This window comes from Hyperolius riggenbachi, chromosome 5 (assembly GCF_040937935.1).
Source record: "Hyperolius riggenbachi isolate aHypRig1 chromosome 5, aHypRig1.pri, whole genome shotgun sequence".
Lineage (NCBI taxonomy): Eukaryota > Metazoa > Chordata > Amphibia > Anura > Hyperoliidae > Hyperolius > Hyperolius riggenbachi.
In genome coordinates this window covers 109,234,494-109,256,646 of record NC_090650.1, presented here as the reverse complement: position 1 = coordinate 109,256,646, position 22,153 = coordinate 109,234,494, and positions in this window count along the sequence as shown.

Genomic DNA, 22,153 nt, shown 5'->3' with positions numbered 1-22,153 from the left:
GTACGTCACCATCACTACCATTGAAATAGCCCAAATAAACAGGTTTTTGTGACCCTAGGCTATGACCTCTTCGGCCTCGGGGCCCGAAACTCACCAGTCATGTTCCCCCTAAGGGTCCCTACAATGCTAGAAAATGTGGTACTGCTGAGCCATTGCCCTTTGAAAAGATGTGAGATTTTGGAAAGTGAAATAGGGAGGCAATGAAATCCTATGGGGGATTTTACCAATTTTGGACCCCTGTAACTCTGGTTTGCAGAGATGTAGGGACCCCATCTTTGGAATCCAAGTCTAACAATATGTCTTCTACCTGCATGAGACATTTTGTGAGATTCAGACGTTGCTAACGGCCATGGCTGAGATTTATGTACGTCACCATCACTACCATTGAAATAGCCCAAATAAACAGGTTTTTGTGACCCTAGGCTATGACCTCTTCGGCCTAGGGGCCCGAAACTCACCAGTCATGTTCCCCCTAAGGGTCCCTACAATGCTAGAAAATTTGGTACTGCTGAGATGTTGCCCTTTGAAAAGATGTGAGATTTTGGAAAGTGAAATAGGGAGGAAATGAAATCCTATGGGGGATTTTACCAATTTTGGACCCCTGTAACTCTGGTTTGCAGAGATGTAGGGACCCCATCTTTGGAATCCAAGTCTAACAATATGTCTTCTACCTGCATGAGACATTTCGTGAGATTCAGACGTTGCTAACGGCCATGGCTGAGATTTATGTACGTCACCATCACTACCATTGAAATAGCCCAAATAAACAGGTTTTTGTGACCCTAGGCTATGACCTCTTCGGCCTAGGGGCCCGAAACTCACCAGTCATGTTCCCCCTAAGGGTCCCTACAATGCTAGAAAATTTGGTACTGCTGAGCCATTGCCCTTTGAAAAGATGTGAGATTTTGGAAAGTGAAATAGGGAGGCAATGAAATCCTATGGGGGATTTTACCAATTTTGGACCCCTGTAACTCTGGTTTGCAGAGATGTAGGGACCCCATCTTTGAAATCCAAGTCTAACAATATGTCTTCTACCTGCATGAGACATTTCGTGAGATTCAGACGTTGCTAACGGCCATGGCTGAGATTTATGTACGTCACCATCACTACCATTGAAATAGCCCAAATAAACAGGTTTTTGTGACCCTAGGCTATGACCTCTTCGGCCTAGGGGCCCGAAACTCACCAGTCATGTTCCCCCTAAGGGTCCCTACAATGCTAGAAAATTTGCCACTGCTGAGCAATTGCCCTTTGAAAAGATGTGAGATTTTGGAACGGTAAATAGGAGGCCCAATGAAAGCCTATGGGGGATTTTACCAATTTTGGACCCCTGTAACTCTGGTTTGCAGAGATGTAGGGACCCCATCTTTGGAATCCAAGTCTAACAATATGTCTTCTACCTGCATGAGACATTTCGTGAAATTCAGACGTTGCTAACGGCCATGGCTGAGATTTATGTACGTCACCATCACTACCATTGAAATAGCCCAAATAAACAGGTTTTTGTGACCCTAGGCTATGACCTCTTCGGCCTAGGGGCCTGAAACTCACCAGTCATGTTCCCCCTAAGGGTCCCTACAATGCTAGAAAATTTGCCACTGCTGAGCAATTGCCCTTTGAAAAGATGTGAGATTTTGGAAAGTGAAATAGGGAGGCAATGAAAGCCTATGGGGGATTTTACCAATTTTGGAGCCCTGTAACTCTGGTTTGCAGAGATGTAGGGACCCCATCTTTGGAATCCAAGTCTAACAATATGTCTTCTACCTGCATGAGACATTTCGTGAGATTCAGACGTTGCTAACGGCCATGGCTGAGATTTATGTACGTCACCATCACTACCATTGAAATAGCCCAAATAAACAGGTTTTTGTGACCCTAGGCTATGACCTCTTCGGCCTAGGGGCCCGAAACTCACCAGTCATGTTCCCCCTAAGGGTCCCTACAATGCTAGAAAATTTGGTACTGCTGAGCCATTGCCCTTTGAAAAGATGTGAGATTTTGGAAAGTGAAATAGGGAGGCAATGAAATCCTATGGGGGATTTTACCAATTTTGGACCCCTGTAACTCTGGTTTGCAGAGATGTAGGGACCCCATCTTTGGAATCCAAGTCTAACAATATGTCTTCTACCTGCATGAGACATTTCGTGAGATTCAGACGTTGCTAACGGCCATGGCTGAGATTTATGTACGTCACTATCACTACCATTGAAATAGCCCAAATAAACAGGTTTTTGTGACCCTAGGCTATGACCTCTTCGGCCTAGGGGCCCGAAACTCACCAGTCATGTTCCCCCTAAGGGTCCCTACAATGCTAGAAAATTTGCCACTGCTGAGCAATTGCCCTTTGAAAAGATGTGAGATTTTGGAACGGTAAATAGGAGGCCCAATGAAAGCCTATGGGGGATTTTACCAATTTTGGACCCCTGTAACTCTGGTTTGCAGAGATGTAGGGACCCCATCTTTGGAATCCAAGTCTAACAATATGTCTTCTACCTGCATGAGACATTTTGTGAAATTCAGACGTTGCTAACGGCCATGGCTGAGATTTATGTACGTCACCATCACTACCATTGAAATAGCCCAAATAAACAGGTTTTTGTGACCCTAGGCTATGACCTCTTCGGCCTAGGGGCCTGAAACTCACCAGTCATGTTCCCCCTAAGGGTCCCTACAATGCTAGAAAATTTGCCACTGCTGAGCAATTGCCCTTTGAAAAGATGTGAGATTTTGGAAAGTGAAATAGGGAGGCAATGAAAGCCTATGGGGGATTTTACCAATTTTGGAGCCCTGTAACTCTGGTTTGCAGAGATGTAGGGACCCCATCTTTGGAATCCAAGTCTAACAATATGTCTTCTACCTGCATGAGACATTTCGTGAGATTCAGACGTTGCTAACGGCCATGGCTGAGATTTATGTACGTCACCATCACTACCATTGAAATAGCCCAAATAAACAGGTTTTTGTGACCCTAGGCTATGACCTCTTCGGCCTAGGGGCCCGAAACTCACCAGTCATGTTCCCCCTAAGGGTCCCTACAATGCTAGAAAATTTGCCACTGCTGAGCAATTGCCCTTTGAAAAGATGTGAGATTTTGGAACTGTAAATAGGAGGCCCAATGAAAGCCTATGGGGGATTTTACCAAATTTGGAGCCCTGTAACTCTGGTTTGCAGAGATGTAGGGAACCCATCTTTGGAGCCCAAGTCTAACAATATTTCTTCTACCTGCATGAGACATTTCGTGAGATTCAGACGTTGCTAACGGCCATTGCTGCGATTTATGTAGACTCGCCACCATTGAAATTGCCCAAATAAACAGGTTTTTGTGACCCTAGGCTATGACCTCTTCGGCCTAGGACTGCATTGAACGCGACCCACGCATTGTGCGCATTCTGGACAACACCAATTACTGGGTTTATACCCTTCTGGATCCACGGTACAAACACAATGTTCCAAAACTGCTTGAAGAAAGAGCCAGACAGGTCAAAATGGAAGAATACCAGCAGGCCCTTGTGGAGACTTTAGAGAGGAGATTGACATCCTCCCCCTCCTCTAGCCAGTTGTACGCCGACAGACTGACTTCCGCAAACCCAGGACGACCAGGAGGGCAGCAAACAACACAAGCCGCAGCTAGTGCCCAAAAGGGAATGGTATCGGCAGTGTCCTTGGAGTGGGAACATTTTCTGACACCCATTCAGCAGCACACAGAACAGCAAGCGTGCAGATCCACTTCCAACACCGATCGCCTGGAGAAGATGGTCAAGGACTACATGTCAGATGGCATAGCTGTGTTGAACAATCCATCTGCACCCTTCAACTATTGGGTATCGAAGCTAGACACCTGGCACAAACTGGCAATGTACGCAATAGAGGTGCTGGCTTGCCCGGCAGCCAGCGTTATGTCGGAACGCTGTTTCAGTGCTGCCGGAGGCATCGTCACAGATCGGCGGCGTATCCGCCTCTCCACAGAAAATGCAGACCGTCGTTTTCCAATCCTGGATTGGAAACGACTACGCAACACTCCCGGACCCCAACCAAGTAACATGAACAATGAACATCTGTGATGGGTTAGCGTTTCCGGTCCCTGTTTATTGAACCTCTCATCTGTATTACATTTATGACTGCATGGCGACAAAATGCAAATTGCTATCCGCACGCTTCTTGTCCTCATGCAAGGCCTGGGTTGTTGTGTCTCAAAGCGTGGCCTTCTCCTCCTGCGCCACCCTCCTCCTGTTCCATCACGTGTGCTGCTGCTGGGTTAGCGTTACCGATCCCTTTTCCTGGAACCTCTTATATGTATTACATTTATGACTGCATGCCGACAAAAAGCATGTTACCTGTGCAAAGAAAACAGACATTTCCCGCATTTAAAAGACAGTTTTCCCTTTGAAACGTTAAAATCGATTTTCTCAAAAACTATAAGCTCTTTTTGCTAATTTTTTTCCCTCTTGTACTCACTCCCAAGGTGCACATACCCTGCAAATTTGGGGTATGTAGCATGTAAGGAAGCTTTACAAAGCCTGAAAGTTCGGGTCCCCATTGACTTCCATTATGTTCGGAGTTCGGGTCGAACACCCGAACATCGCGGCGATGTTCGGCGAACGTTCGCGAACCCGAACATCTAGGTGTTCGCCCAACACTAGTGGGGAGTGCTTAAAAATTAATCGCTGTGTGTTAACTGTTGTTGCAGTAGGTTGTGATCGGGAAGGGGTTTCTTCTCCAAACAATATGGGTAGAGCATGTGGTTGCACGGATCCGCAGTGAATGTTGACTGTGCCTTAAGAGATAACATAAAATTAGGGGACAGTGGACTATGTATTGAGTCGCGATATGAGTCAGTAGTCAGGAATGATCTGCTGGACATTTGTGGAACTTTTAAATGATAAGCTGTACAACTAGCTGCCTATACGGACTTCCGTCTGGTCATGCTACCCCTTCGTGATGAACAACTGATATGCAGACGCAACATGCTCGAGTGAATAGACTAGTATGTGGAAATGAACTTGCAATGTGTCCTGATGTGTACATAGGAACTAATGATAGCCATCATCCATTGCTAAGTATGCGTAAGCCGCATCATCCATACTCCATGCAGCGTAAACAAATGGTGAGCATGGCAACAAGTAGTGATGGGCGGAGCTTTGATCACTACATATGTGATGACGACTGTTAGTCAGACCACACCCTGATGAAACGTCCAGTTGGGACGTGAAACGCGTCGGTGGGCGGAGCTGACGCGGCTGCGTGCGTCACCGCACTCATCCACACACGTGGCATACGGAACTCCGGGCTGGCGTTCTCCGTAAGGGAAGTCCTTGGCACAGTGGAGGTAACAGCATCATGCTCCCAAGCAAGTCACCAGGACCCTGATGTGCGGACCAGCGGAGATATCTCTGATTGCAAACCCCTACTAATATGGGTGAGATCTAATCCTCCCTGTTTTGATCAAGTGGTCGATCATTCCAGTTCCTTAGACATAACGGTGAACTGAATCCCTTGGGAAAAATGAAGTTCAAGTAAGAAGAAGGGGGCCCCCCATATTGAGACAATTGGGCACAAGTGTGTGTGTGTGTATGAGTGCGCGGACGTCTGTTCAAACGGAAGGGAAATTGCTATTTCTGGCCAGATACAGTTTTGTTTTCCATGGTACTATATGAAGATATTTGATCTTGAGACGCAGCCAGCGTCATATATGCAATCCGCAATTACTATTGTTTTTATGGGGGTTCTTATGGGAATTGTTGATTTGTGACATATATCTATGATTGAGGATCGGTGTCTTTTAATATTTTGATACATTTAAATAAACTTGGTATACTTTATGAGGCTGTGTAACCGTTTAATGAATTCAGTTTAGTTTATGCTTATGGCCTAGGTTAGCCTCGTCTCCATACTTCAGTGAGAAATGAGTCCCAAGTATGACACTGCTTATGTAAAAAATGTTTATAGTGTTTTCTTTAGTACAGTTTTTCTTAAAAGGAAGAGAAGCTGAAGGATGCAGCCAGCCAGGTACAATCAAAATATTTAGTGCAAAAAAAGCAGATATGGGAGGCTAAAAAGGTTAACTGAACCAAGATAAAAAAAATGTAGATACCTAAGCACATGGAAGGCTCTGTATGCCACACAGCCTTTCCGGTCTTCTCTCCATCCCCTTGTTCCGCTGCTGTCGCCTCAGTAGAGCAATCTGACTAGCATGTCCTCGGGACTCTTCAGAAGGCTTCGGGAATACTTGCATCTCAAAGTACTCCTGAAGATGAGCGGATCTGCACTGTGCACGGGAGAGTGTCTGCTCATGCAATATGGATGGGCTCATCTTCAGGGATTTGAGTGCATCCAAAGCCGTCTGAGGAGTCCCAAAGATGCAGAATTTGAAAAGGGGAAGGAGGTTGAATGTGGGGATGCAGAGAGGACCGGAAAGGTTCTATGGGATACAGAGTCTTCCACCAAAATAGGTGAGGATCTAACCTTTTTTATCTGAGTTCAGAATGGCTTTAATGCAAAATCTTGATAGGAAACGTCCTTAATTTGGTTAAAACTTTTGAACAATGCTATAGTTTTCCAGCGTAAAAGATGTGTATCAGCGGCATACACCATGACTGAGCCGGAACAAAGTCCTCCAGCACCCAAGGCTGAGACACCAAAGTGCGCCTCCCATCCCTCTCACCCCAGCCGTCACACACCGCTTGCTATTAGACTAAGAGGCGCCCCAGGCCCCCCAACACCTTAATCTTTAGTTATCTGTCATGCAGTCACTGCCATATATATCCCCTTTTCGTATTTCTCTCTGCTTCAAACACAATAGGGGAATGATAGCTAAATGAGTTGTTCGCCCCCTCCTACACTGCGTCCTGAGGCTGGTCCTCTCTCGCCTCTGCCTCGGCCCGGCCCTGCACCATGAGCTGTGATGTTTTATTTAGCAAGTATTACCTTTAGTAGTGTTTTGTCCAGCGGATTTATTCAGGAGGTCAGCAATGATACATTTAAGTTCAACTTATTGAATACAAGATGCCTGCACTTCGAGAGTGTTACTGTTGTTCCCTATTAAAAAAGGAAAATCCCCCCCTCGGAAAAAAATAAAAATAAAATTCTGTTTTTCTGAAATGGTGAGTAAGACATGAAAAAGGGAAACTGATGCACAAGAGAGCTATTCATTAAACAAAGGGGCTGCTGTACATTGAAAATATACATGGAAGAGGGGGGCTGCACATGGAATGAGATGGATGCTGCGGCAGAAGGGATGGGAGCCACAACATGCTTGGTCTAAGGGTACAAAAGGTATAAATGCGCCCTTGCTGATACTTGGACTTGAGCCATAGACACATAGATAAGTACTGTATGTACAAGAAATGTTTTGACTCCACTGGTTACATCCTAAAGTCAAAAGAGCAGCCTAGCGATATAAAACACACAGCAATATAGGATAAATATTGGAGGGCGCTGCTAGATAAAAAAACTTCTACTGCCCACTTGCTGCTGCCCAAATTACAGTGGGTTAGCCCCTATTCCCACCTATAGTGAACTACACGAAAATTGATTATATGGGCGCGCAGGTGTATTGTTGAAATAAATATATAAACCACAATTTAAAATAGATGAACTAATTTATTTAATTCGTAAAAAAAGTTTTGCATGCTTTACCCACACACGTACTCTAATCATCCATACATGGGAGTAGTATGGTGTCCTGCATAAAAACTGGATAAAAAATGTATATATATATATATATATATATATATATTTATATATATATATATATATATATATATATATATATATATATATATATATACAGTATATATAGAGAGAGAGGTCCTTAGGCGAATAACGCTATAAATTGCAGTAAGTATACCTCTTCTATATGGAAGGAGACAACTCTGCCGTTTGCTTATGCAGGTTATACAGATTACTGTTGTGTATATATGCAGTCCTGTTCAATCCGCAATTATTCCATACTTTGCGTGATAAACATATAACTCAAACTTGATATCACCTGTAAAAGTTCCTGCTTCAGACCCAGAGCGGGTTATGGCCAGTCAGCCTCAGACTTCCGCCGGCAAGAACCTCCGTGGTTTGGAGTAAACCCACAATGACGTAGCCAGCATGATTCCCGTTGAGATCTCGCGAGAGCTTAGCAGCACCTCTAGCCGCATGGCTCAGAGCGTATCTTCTTACTGACGTCACGTCTTTCCTGGAGGTGGTGTCTTGCTCAACTCCACTCTGCGTTCTACCTCGTGTCTATGTCCGGAAATGCTGCGTTCCACCACTCTTCCCAGGTTATGGAAATGATATTGTAGGAAGGAATCGAGCGGATGTATTTGCAGGGTTCAGATATTGAGACCTCTTCAGTTAGGTACCTTAGTTGTCCACGGGGCGCCCCTCTAGACTAAACAATGATTAACATGTTTCAACAAAGTCGCTTGTCTTCATCAGAATCTGTACCTGACATCTTCCCATGGTCTCCATCTTTATATAGTCCCCCGCAGGCTCCTCCTCTTCCTCATTTCCAATATCTCCAATTCCCTTAGAACTTGAATACAAATATGCGTACATTACTTTCTTTTAAACATCCCCAGATATGTAAACTTCGTGGCATGTATACATATATGGAAAGGGCGTGATAATAATAAAAATATATATATATTAAAAAAAAAAAAAAAAAAAAAAATATATATATATATATATATATATATATATATATACGTGCATCTTCATAAAACTCTATGTCGCAACACACCAATACTCCCCAGGTACACTATTACCACCCCCCATTCAAAATCTGACAATTATATCATTCATTGTTATAAATTCCTCACAAAAAAACAAAAATTTCCATTTCCTCATTCAAACCCCTCGGGGCTAATGACTCAAGATCAAAGATCCATTTACTCTCGGCTCTCGACATCTTGGCTATAAAATCCCCTCCTCTTGGATCCCGCTTAATTAATTAGATTCCAAAATATATAATACTGAATACATTGCAGGCATGATACTTTTTAAAGTGATTAGATAGGGGATGTTCCTCCCAACCCTTTCGAATATTGTTGAGATGTTCCCCTATCCTTTTATGGAGCTCTCTTTTTGTCCTGCCAACGTACTTCTTTACACAGGGACAAATTAGGCAATATATGACCCCCTTAGTGTCGCAGGTTATCAACTGTCTTATTTTATAATCCTCCCGGGGACCCTCTACTGTTTCTATTTTTCCATAATTCTGAGTACTCCGGCAATTTTTACATCTCCCACATCTCACAAATCCGCCTCCCAATTGTGGTTGGACTCTACTATTTTGATTAATAGCTGCTGTAGCCACTCTTAAACCCACATTACCTGGTTTTCTGTATATAAACCCCGGTTGGGAGGACAATATTTCATTAAGGGCCTTATCTTCTCTCAATATATGCCAATGTCTGGAGATCAACCTCCTTACTACATGGCTCTGAGCACTATATTTAAGGTTGACCTTCAGACTATGGTCCACAGTTGTATCTCTATATTTTTTGGCAAGTTCGTTAGACTCAAAAGGAATTGTATGGATGATAGGCAGTACAAGATAGAAAGGGACAAATTGGGGGAACAGTTTCGCCAAAAGGGATATGATGAAGAAGTGATTGACAATGCAAAAAATGATGTAGATCAATTAAATCGTAACGACCTTCTTGCCAAAAAATATAGAGATACAACTGATCTTTGATCTCGAGTCATTAGCCCCGAGGGATTTGAATGAGGAAATGGAAATTTTTGTTTTTTTGTGAGGAATTTATAACAATGAATGATATAATTGTCAGATTTTGAATGGGGAGTGGTTATAGTGTACCTGGGGAGTATTGGTGTGTTGCGACGTAGAGTTTTATGAAGATGCACGTATATATACTGTGTATATATATATATATATATATATATATATATATATATATGTATTTTTTAATATATATATATTTTTTATTATTATCATGCCCTTTCCATATATGTATACATGCCACAAAGTTTACCCATATCTGGGGATGTTTAAAAGGAAGTAATGTATGCATATTTGTATTCAAGTTCTAAGGGAATTGGAGATATTGGAAATGAGGAAGAGGAGGAGCCTGCGGGGGACTATATAAAGATGGAGACCACGGGAAGATGTCAGGTACAGATTCTGATGAAGACAAGCGACTTTGTTGAAACATGTTAATCATTGGTTAGTCTAGAGGGGCGCCCCGTGGACAACTAAGGTACCTAGCTGAAGAGGTCTCAATATCTGAACCCTGCAAATACATCCGCTCGATTCCTTCCTACAATATCATTTCCACAAGCTGGGAAAAGTGGTGGAATGCAGCATTTCCGGACATAGACACGAGGTAGAACGCAGAGTGGAATTGAGCAAGACACCACCTCCAGGAAATACGTGACGTCAGTAAGAAGATACGCTCTGAGCCATGCGGCTAGAGGTGCTGCTATGCTCCCGCGAGATCTCAACGGGAATCACGCTGGCCACGTCATTGTGGGCTTACTCCAAACCACGGAGGTTCTTGCCGGCGGCGGCAGAAGTCTGAGGCTGACTGGCCATAACCCGCTCTGGGTCTGAAGCAGGAACATTTACAGGTGATATCAAGTTTGAGTTATATGTTTATCACACAAGGTATGGAATAATTGCGGATTGAACAGGACTGCATATATACGCAACAGTAATCTGTATAACCTGCATAAGCAAACGGCGGAGTTGTCTCCTTCTATATAGAAGAGGTATACTTACTGCAATTTATAGCGTTACTCGCCTAAGGACCTCTCTCTCTCTCTCTCTCTCTCTCTCTCTCTCTCTCTCTCTCTCTATATATATATATATATACATATACACATTTTTTATCCAGTTTTTATGCAGGACACCATACTACTCCCATGTATTGATGATTAGAGTACGTGTGTGGGTAAAGCATGCAAAACTTTGCAACATCTATTTTTTACGAATTAAATAAATTAGTTCATCTATTTTAAATTGTGGTTTATATATTTATTTCAACAATACACCTGCACGCCTATATAATCAATTTTCATATAGACAGCAATATAGGAACTTCTATGCTCTCCTGGTTACCTTTCATATCTGTACCGTAAAATTTGGCTGAATAAAAAAGTAATATTGGTTCTGAATGCACAACGTCACTGGTAAAATATTAATCATATGATAAAATACGTTTCAAGCACATAAATGAAATCCTTTCATACTTAAATTGAAATGAAGTATTATTAACTCCAATAACATGAAACATAATCTGCTATGCCACATTAAGTGGATTAATAAGAATAATGTTAAGAATGAAGCGTTAAATTTCAATATTTATGCATACACATCTTTCTAACTAGAATTATCCTTCAATTAGCACCAGCAATGTAGTAACAAATTATAATAATACTTCACACTGAAACAGGTGGATGGCATGCACAGTTCATTCAGATGTAATTGAATTCGTATTAACCATTCCTTTATGCTGGGTTATTTGCCAAGCTATTAATTTCTCTGTGTGATTGCAGCAAAGAACTTCAAGTGTTCCACTGTGGCAAATAGGGCATGTAAGACTCTGAATCAAGTTAAACTTACAGGCCACATACATAGCATGTCAGCCCAGAGGCCTCAGAACAGATTAAAGAGCACAGCCAACCAAAAAAGGTTTGAATGACAATACATACAGTATATGTAGTATATGCACTGTGTACAGTTGTTAGATGAACATATAAATTGTACATCTGGTACATCATAGTAGATAGCTGCAGTAGCACTTCCTTATTTCCCCTCATGCCGAAGCCTTGCCAAAATACACCCTCAGCATTGTGTCCACTCCTCCAGCCTAGTTCCCTCCCCTGCCCTTCTCTCCCCTGCTCTCTGCCTGCCTGGATCAAATTACATCTCTTTTTTCACATTGTGTAAGGAGAGGAGAGACAGGAGAGTGGCTGCAACCTGTCTTATCCTGTCTGTTTGCTATAATTATTATTTCAGATGTCGGTCTGCCTGCCTGGATTAGATCACATGGACATGGGTGTGTAGTTATGTCATCAATCCCCCAGCATCCTTTGCACCTATGGATTGGAAAGAAAAAAAATCACCCTGGCCCAATTTCACACTGGGGTTGGGAATTTCTAGACCATATGTGGAAAACGGACCCTGGGGATGAGAAAAGCGAGCTTTGTCATGTGTGATTTTATATATCTTGGCAACTTTTTAGGTTTAAAGCAAACTGTAATTTATAATTTAGGTACTCTTTTTAATGTCAGCATGATTCTTCTCAATTCAGAGAATGTAGTGTTGGAGTGTGGATGTATGATTTAAAGGGGTGTAGTTAGTATAATGTAAGGGTACAAGCAGTTTTAAAGAAGGCGCTTCCCACTTACAAAATGTCCACAGAGAATATCTTGCACATCCTTTTCTTTAACACTTTTTTTAACACGATGTCTTCGTCTTTTGCTTGTAATATAATGTTGTCAACGGCATCAGCACATCTGTTCCTTGAACACGATGATCTCTTCTTCTTCATCTTCTCTTTTTCATGTAACCTTGGCATGAGCGCACCTGTTCCTTGAACATGACGACCTCTTCTTTTTCTTCTTCTTCTCTTTGGCATGTAACATTGGCTTGAACGCACTCGTTTCTTTAAAATAACAACCTCTTCTTTTTCTTCTTATGTTTTGCAAGTAGTGTTGGCATGATCAGGAGCTGTCTATGGGCTAGGGCAGCAAAAGGGCCAGGTGAGTGTGCCATTTGTTTGGTGGGGAGGCAGTGGCACATGATGGAGCCTGAAAGCATTTGTCAAACAGACTATGTTATGTCTTTTTTTCCTTTTATGACTGAAGATTCTTCTGGATAGTTATTTGTGTTTGGCACTGTACCTACACATGTCTATCTCATTGGGCTCGATTCACAAAAGGGTGTGAACTCAGTAAGCACGCCTAAAAGCTTTGAGCGTGATAACTAAGGTGCTAAGCAGTTAGCACGGCCACAGCTTTAATTGATCGCACGCAAAGTTTAGCACTGTGCGGTGCGTGCAAAATGGTACACCGGGTGCGACCGAAACGTTGCACCGGGTGCGCCTAACCGTTGCACTGGGTGTGCCTGAAACGGCGCACCATGCGATGTTTCGAACTCACCCGGTGCGACGTCTCGCTCACAGCGCTTATACTTTGCACGTGCTAACTTAGTGCGTGAAACTTTGCGCGTCCTAAAGGGCTTTAGGCATGCTAAGAGGCTTTTAGGCGTGCTTACTAAGTTAGCACCCTTTTGTGAATCAAGCCCATTATGTCACATGTCACTTGGGGTATCCTTTAACTTGCACTGATTAATGCTAAATTATCTAAAACAGCTGTAAACTGTTCAAGTTAAATAATGACTCAATTAAATTAAAAGGCATGGGAAGCTATAGTTCAGTGAAAGGAAATGCATAATTGACTTACCAAGGTAAAGGGAATCATTTGCATTGCCCGACACCAATATGAAGGTACCCATACATCTAGCAATGATGGGCAGATTTGACCAAGAGACAAATCTTTTTCTAATTGAATCTGATTAGAGAGAGATCTGTCAGCTGCCCATACACCACAGGTCTATTCTTTATCTTTATCTATTTCATGCTAAAATTGATCTGGAATCGGCCTTGTGTGCCGCATCTGCTGCCTCGCTGCCCCAATGCTGTCCCCTAATGTAAAATGTCCCCCCACCCCAGGGCCCAGTGTAAAGTACACATTACCTGTCCTCGGCCTGCACTTGTCCCTCTGCTTCTCCGGGCGCTTTCCCCTCTCCATATACGTGTGCCCCACATGGTTTCCTAGAAAAGGGGGTGCGTGTTTGACGTCACACGCACCCTTACTAGAAAACCACGTGGGTCGAGCATGTATGAAAAACTGAGAGCAGCGGAAGGACAAGTGCAGGCCGCGGATAGGTAATGTATGCTTTACAATGGGCACTGGGGGGGGGGGGGACATTTTACATTAGGGGACAGCATCTGAGGTTTCGTCGATGTTCGCGAAATTGCACGGCATTCCTGCCGCGCACCCGATCAAGCAAGTCGCCCAACATCTTGCAGCATGCGCGATCAAGAATGTGACCAAGTTTTATCTGAAAAAGCTTCTGATTTATGTTTTATTTCCTTTTTAAAGTGCCATTATTTTACCTTTTGGCTTTAGTATCATCTCCATCACACACATGATGCAACAAGCATGCAGTTAGTGTAACCATGCCGAATCAGCACCGGATCTGTATACTTGTTCTGGGTCAGTAGTTCAAAGTATTAGAAGCGCATGATCAGCAGCCTGGCAAGGCAATATCCAGTACATTATTTCAAAAGAAATAAATATTACCTCCACAGCTCTCTTATCACAGGGTCACTTTAATTTTCCTTGAAGATGGCAACACTTTATTTTATTACGTTGTATAATGGATTGATTTTATTACTTACTTTATTGATGGAGTAAAAATTGTAATTGCGTTCAAAGTATAATAAACAAAAATACATTGTTCTGTTATCTTTGTACATAAATCAGCATAATTATATAAACAGGCTCAGTTATTCAATCTTGCTAATTTTTTCCATGCATTGTACACTAATAAATAAGAAAGGATAAAATGCAATAACACTTTTATGCTTTATAAATCCACCGGTTATTTCCCTTCTCTCTTAAAAGCTATTAGCTTGTATGATCAATATTATTGGACAAGTGAAAACATATTGTAAGCAATATGAACACTGTTAGGAGGACTTGTCTAACTGCTTCAGCTGTATTTGTTATTACAGCCATTCCATTAAGCTATCATCCTGTATTAAAGCAAGGACAACGTAATCATGAAGCCCATAAGTAGGCCTGAGCAATAAACACCAATCAGCTACAACGTTTCAACTGTCCTTGAAGGTCATGTGTTGGAAGCAGGAAAATGTTGCAGTTGTTAGCAGCAGCCCCCAATGCTCACACCCTTTCCCATGCCAACCCCTTGTGACCCTCACAGCCTTGGGTCCCATCTTGCAAGAGTCAAAAAACACCTGATCTGAAGGATGGTTCCCTTTTTCTGAGGGGGTGAAGTAGTAGTTGGGGTGCCTTTAAAGCTCTGGACCCCCTTGGGTGTCAAGGGCTGCTCCCTTGTATTTATGCCCCTGGTTGTTAGGCTCTGAATTACAAATGTGAGATGATGATGATGATGGATAGTCAACTGGATCAGAAAACTACACAGTTAGAGAATGGCTACAGTGAAGAGAGAGTTGGATTGTAAGATTTTTTTTTAAATGAAAAGTTAGAAGTTAGTTTCCTTAGCAGCATCCTGCTAGAAGCCATTATGGTTAACAGCATCCTGTGCCAAAATTAAAAGCTCTAACTAGTATTCTGAGATTGGTGGAGGAGACTCTTGGCACCTGGTTATTGGCTCTTTTCTACTACACCTGTGTCAGTAACATTGAGATTGCTCCTGTTGTTCATTTAGCCAATAATGTCATGCTTATCTTCATTATAGTTGTGCAATAAAAACACCAGCACCAATAGTGTGAATTATTTTGCTACCCCAGTGCTGTAATTTCAGTGTGGATTGAACCGATCTGCTCTTCGATGGTGTTGTTAGGAGAATGTATGTACGCATACATGAAATAAAGGCACCTGGAAAAAAGGGCACAGGGATTTGCCACTAGTAAAATATTGCTAAAGTTAGTAATATCGTATTACTGGATTTTGAGAGTAAAATGTTGGTAATATTTACCAATATTTAATTATGGCTAAGCTGAAGCCTTCTCTCGCACAGAACCCTTCCCTGGTGACGACTAACCCTAAAACCCCACCAGTGGTTACTAACCCTAAGACCTCTCCCCCCCCCAGTGGTGCCTTGCGGATAGAAATGTCGCAAACATCGAATTTTCAGTTCGCGATCAGCGAACTTAAACTTCCACAATTGTGGAAGGTGAATTTTAAAAAGCTAAAAAGACTGTTACTGGCCCCAAAAATGATGGAAACGTTTTCTCAAGGGATCTAACACCTGGACTATGGCATGCTGGGGGGGATCCATGCCACAAGTCCCACCAAAAATTACGGAGTTGGCGCAAAGTAGGGCTTTAATCCCTAAAGGGCACACATTACATTTCTACAAATAATGCACTGGAGTGTTAATGTGTCTGCAACTTCAAAGGAACCTAAACTGGGAGGGATATGGATGTTTCCTTTTAAACAATACCAGTTGCTTGGCGGTCCTGCTGATCTCTTTGGCTGCAATAGTGGCTGAATTACAGACCTGCAACAAGCATGCAGCTAATCTAGTCTGACTTCAGTCAGAGCACCTGATCTGCATGTTTGTTGTGGGGCTGTGGCTAAAAGCATTAGAGACACAGGATCAGCAGGAGAGTCAGGCAACTACTATTATTTTAGAAGGAAAAATCCATATCCTTCTCAGTTTAGGTTCCCTTTAATGTAGCAGCAATAGCAGTAGTGTGCACAGGTCTGGGTGTCAGTGGGCTGTAGGGTGTCACACACAGAGAAATGCAATAGTACTATCACAATACAGTGAAATAATAATGCACCGGAGTGGTTCTGTGCCTGCAACTTAATGAGGCAACAGCATTAGTGTGCACACAGCTCTGGGTGTCAGTGGGCTGTGGAGTGTCACACATACAAGAAAAAACACAGGAGACTGATGTACTAGTTCTCAGAAGGGCTATTTGGGGTGCCTTCACAGCAAGTGAAAAACACAGGAGACTGATGTACTAGTTCTCAGAAGGGCTATTTGGGGTGCCTTCACAGCAAGTGAGGAACAAGAACACAGGCCTAGCTAATTCTTTCCCTACCTATCTGCAGCAAGTCTGACCCTGCTCTCACTAACAGTCAGCAGCCAACAGAGAATCAATCCAATATAGTCACCGCAACTGCTTTTTAATAGGGGATGGGGGGCCCAAGAGAGGGTACTAGCTGATTGGCTGCCATGTGTCTGCCGACTGTGAGGTAAGGGGTTGAAGTTTGGCTCCATGATGATGTATAGGGGGCGGTCGAACACGCCATATGTTTGCCGAGAACACAAACATCGGAAATTTGCCAGGAACTTTCCACCGGAGAACTGTTTGGGCCATCTCTACTTGTTGTGGATAGCAAAATTGCGGCATTGTTTGCAGTGCCACAAATTAGTTATCTGAAAGCCAGTTTTTTTTTTCCCTGCAAGACTGTCTGACAAAATTCGCCCCTCTTGCAGCTAATCAGGCACCTCCTGGTGCTGAAATTTACCTTCATAGCTGCATAGTGTGCCTGTTATAAAAGCCATAATTGGCGACCTGAGACACCTGCAAGCAACCGCCCCACGCCCAAATTTTCCTCTCATACTGCAAAATACAGCTTTTATTATAGGTGCCTATAGAAGCGCTATTTTTTTCCATAAGGGCTCCTGTGCCCTTTTTCCCTGCTTTGTGTGTGTACTTGGTGAAAGAAAAATCTCATCCCATTTGCATAATATGAATTACACTATAATTTTTTGTGCATTCAATATCAGGTAACAACCACACAATGAATAACAATAACGACCAGCAAAAACTTAAAGTAAAACCTGAAAAAAAAGTTAGATGCTCACCTATGTACAGGGAAGGTTCTGAATCCCATAGAGCCTTCTCAGTCCTTTTTCAGTAGACTCGGTCCACCGTTTTCCTACCGTTAGATTTATTTAACCAACTGTTCAAATATACCTTCGGGAGTCCTCATGAAGGCTTTGTAAATACTGCGTAAACGTACTTTTAAAGTTGAGCGGACCAGGACTGCACATGTACAAGTGTACGCACATTCACAATACAGGCGCACCTGTCTTTGGAAACACTCAGGGTCACAAGTGTTTCAAACAACACACCTGATTTATAATAATTCACAATTGGTACCTTGTAGGAGGGCAATTAAGAATAAAATATAACTTTTAATTCATTGAGCTAAAATTGAACGGAGTACACATACTACTAATAGTGAACAACGTGACCACAATTGGGTTGATAGGTATATGGTTATTAGTCATACGACAAACCTATCAATCTCCCATTGTTTTTATTATAGACCCCACACCAAGAACCCTACATGTTTCGTTTCATTTAATTAGAAACTTCGTCAGGAGTAAATAGTATTAAAGTGCCAGAGTGCAAAAAGTGCTAAAATAATAAAGAAATTATCAGAATCACATAGTACACATATTAAAGTAGCAGTAAGTATGGCAGCAAGGCAGCAGCCAAAAAAAAAAAAAAAATGCTGCCATACTTACTGCTACTTTAATATGTGTACTATGTGATTCTGATAATTTCTTTATTATTTTAGCACTTTTTGCACTCTGGCACTTTAATACTATTTACTCCTGACGAAGTTTCTAATTAAATGAAACGAAACATGTAGGGTTCTTTGTGTGGGGTCTATAATAAAAACAATGGGAGATTGATAGGTTTGTCGTATGACTAATAACCATATACCTATCAACCCAAGTGTGGTCACGTTGTTCACTATTAGTAGTATCTGTACTCCGTTCAATTTTAGCTCAATGAATTAAAAGTTATATTTTATTCCTAATTGCCCTCCTACAAGGTACCAATTGTGAATCATAAGTGTTTCCAAAGGCTTCCAAGGACTCCTGAAGGTGGCAGATTTGAAAGGGGGACAGCAGGGGAATGAAGACAAAGAGAGGACTGGGAAGGTTCTATGTGATCCAGAGCCTTCCCTTTATAAAGGTGATTAGCTAACTTCTTTTAGATGGCTCCACATTTGCTTTAGTGGTGGTGAAATAGCAGAACAGTTTACACTATAAAGCTCCTGCATATTTGGAGTGCACATACAACCTTTGTGCCCCAAAGATGTAGTTGGAGTAGTGTTTGATATCACCAGCAGTAAGTGTTTAGACACTGAAATTCCACTATAGTTGAAGCCAGGTGTCAGATTCAGAACCACCAATTTCAGGACACCAATCCAGGCTCACCGAAATGGCTGCCAGTGAGCAGTATTGGATTACACAAGATACAAGATAAATAAAAATGCATGACAGCAGTGTTTGTTGCTACATGACTATTTCCAGCAGGCCCAATATCATTCACTTCAATTCCAATTTGCATACCGACAGATTTCTCTTGATTTTCAGGGATTTATTAGCATATACTGGAGATGTGGCTGGATAGTTTGAGGAGAGTGGCTGGATAGTGTAATGGTTAAGGGCTCTGCCTCTAACACGGGAGACCAGGGTTCAAATCTCATCTCTGCCTGTTCAGTAAGCCAGCACCTATTCAGCAGGAGACCTTAGGCAGGTCTCCCTAACACTGCTACTGCCTATAGAGCGCGTCCTAGTGGCTGCAGCTCTGGCGCTTTGTGTCCGCCAGGAGAAAAGCGCTATATAAGTTTTTGTCTTTTAATGTTGAGAACAGCTACTCTTGCAGTTGCCATTTGGAGCTCTGTGGTTGGAAACAGAGCACTCAGACAACCAGGGCCGGAATGCTTGAGATTTGTCAGGAATGTAAGCTAGTTCATCATCATCAACAATTTGGGTAGTCAGACAGGCAGAAGTTCAGTAGCAGATCGGGTAGGCAGAAAGGCAGATTTGTGGCAGCAGATCAGGTAGTCAAATAGGCAAAATTTGGCAGCAAATCAGGTAGTCAAACACACAAAGACTGACACTCCAAGAGGCCCACCAGCAACAATGCCTAATCTTCATTAAAAAGCACAGTTTTTTGTCACAAGATTGCAAAGCATGTTAAAGCCACGGGGGCACTTACAAGCCTCCTGTGTATTACCCATGGTCCTAACACTAGTGTCCATAATATCGGGACATGCACTGCAGACAAGCTTCCAAGGAACCAGCTGGCCCGGTGCAGCCAGATCAACCCTAGAAAGGAAGTCCACCTTGCCACAGCTGGCTGCAGAATCCAAATGAACGCTACAAACCAGAGCAGAACTAGGCACACCAACAAGCTGCAATGGTACATCATTGAGAGATAGCTAACCTTGGGCTTTATAGACATTTTGGCATGTTGTTTTAACAACATATTTTTATTGATTGTTAAAAGAGTAGGATAGACAAAAAGACAGTCTAGAAAAGAAGTTTCACATTGCCATACATGTACATCAATATATAGAGTACAATTGGGTGAAACCCATGATATAGAATATAAGAATACATCATCACTTCAAAGAGTAAATACTGTTGATTGGCTATAGGTTTATAAAGTATTAACATAATACAGGGTGGCCCATTTCTATGGATACACCTTAATAAAATGGGATTGTTTGGTGATATTAACTTCCTTTTTGTGGCACATTAGTATATGTGAGGGGGGAAACTTTTCAAGATGGATGGTGACCATCAAACTTATTGGGAATTTCACAAGTAAAACAATGGTGTGCTTGGTTTTAATGTAAATTTATTCTTTCATGAGTTATTTACAAGTTTCTCTTTGTTTACAGCCATTGACATGTTGCCGAGATTAACACATGAGGAGCGGATAGAAATTGTGTTGATGTCTGGTGAACACAGTAACCGGGTCATTGCAGCAGATTTCAATGCAAGACACCCTACGAGACCACCCATCTCCCATGCTACAGTTAGAAAACTGCTTGCTAAGTTTCGTAAAACTAGTTCAGTGTTGGATTTGCCAAAATGTAGACACATGAAATCTGTCACTAATGAAGAAACATCAGTGGCTGTCCTAGCTTCATTCAACACTCACTGGACAGTGGCATTAGCCGAACATCCCTTCGGCAGATATTAGCTACTCACAAATGGCACCCTTACATACTCCAGTTACTGCAGCATCTCAACGAGGATGACCCAGATCGGTGCACTGAATGTGCAGAATGGGCAAAACAAAAATTGGAACAGGACCCTCAGTTTACGCAGAAGATTTTGTTTAGTGATGAGTCAAACTTTTATGTGAATGGTGAAGTTAACAAACAAAACACCGCTATTGGTCTGACACTATCCCACATTGGATAGATCCCTCCAAGACTGTTGAAACTGTTGAAAAAATGTATGGTATGGTGTGGTATATGGGGTACAAAGATAGTGGGGCTATTCTTCATCAATGGAAACCTCAAGGTCACTGGATATGCAAAATTGGTACTTGATGATGTGTTTCCCTCTTTATGCACTGAAGCTGAGTTTCTGAGTTTTTCCAGCAAGATGGTGCAGCACCACATTAAGGGTGTCAGGTCTGAGCATTCCTAGATGAACAGTTTCCTGGAAAGTGGATTGGTCATCGTGGACCAGATGAATGGCCCCCAAGGTCTCCTGATCTGACCCCTTTAGACTTTTATCTTTGGGGTCATCTGAAGGCAATTGTCTATGCTGTGAAGATACGAGACGTGCAGCACCTGAAACTACGATACTGGAAGCCTGTGCTAGCATTTCTCCTGCGGTGTTGCTATCAGCGTGTGAAGAGTGGGAGAAGAGGGTTGCATTGACAATCCAACACAATGGGTTGCACATTGAACACATTTTATAAGTAGTAAGAAACTTGTAAATAAAGTTATGTTAAAACCAAGCACACCATTGTTTTCATGTGAAATTCCCAATAACTTTGATGTGTCACATGACCTTCTTCCTATTGAAAAAATAAAAGTTGGATTCAAATTGTCCGACTTCAAAATGGCCGCCATGGTTAACACCTATCTTGAAAAATTTCCCTCCTCACATATACTAATGTGCCACAAACAGGAAGTTAATATCACCAACCATTCCAATGTTATTAAGGTGTATCCATATAAATGGCCCACCCTGTAGATTAAAATTGTGCATTGTCTTATAAAAGAAAATCAAAGTAATCTATAATAAATGGAATTATATCAGAATTTCTGGGTTACAGATTTAGAATTGAGAGTTATAGCATAGAATCGTTCCCATTATAAACGGAATGTGAGACAGATGGAAGAGAAAATACAATCTAAGAATAAGGAGCAGCCTCCATCTCCCCCCTTCCCCAAGGTCCTACGTCATCCCTGCGCTAAGAGTCTGGATAATCACATAATCATTTCATGTCTTGAGTAATAGCGATGGTGTTGGACTATCATTTGGTTGTTAATTTTAGCGGGGTTGCCATCAAATAGACCAAGTAGAGCTGGCCGAGGGTTAACAGATAAATAAAAGTTCAATACTTTATGAATAAATTGGAACACTTCTTGCCAGAATTGGGTTATGGCTGAATATTCCCAGAAAATATGAAAGAAT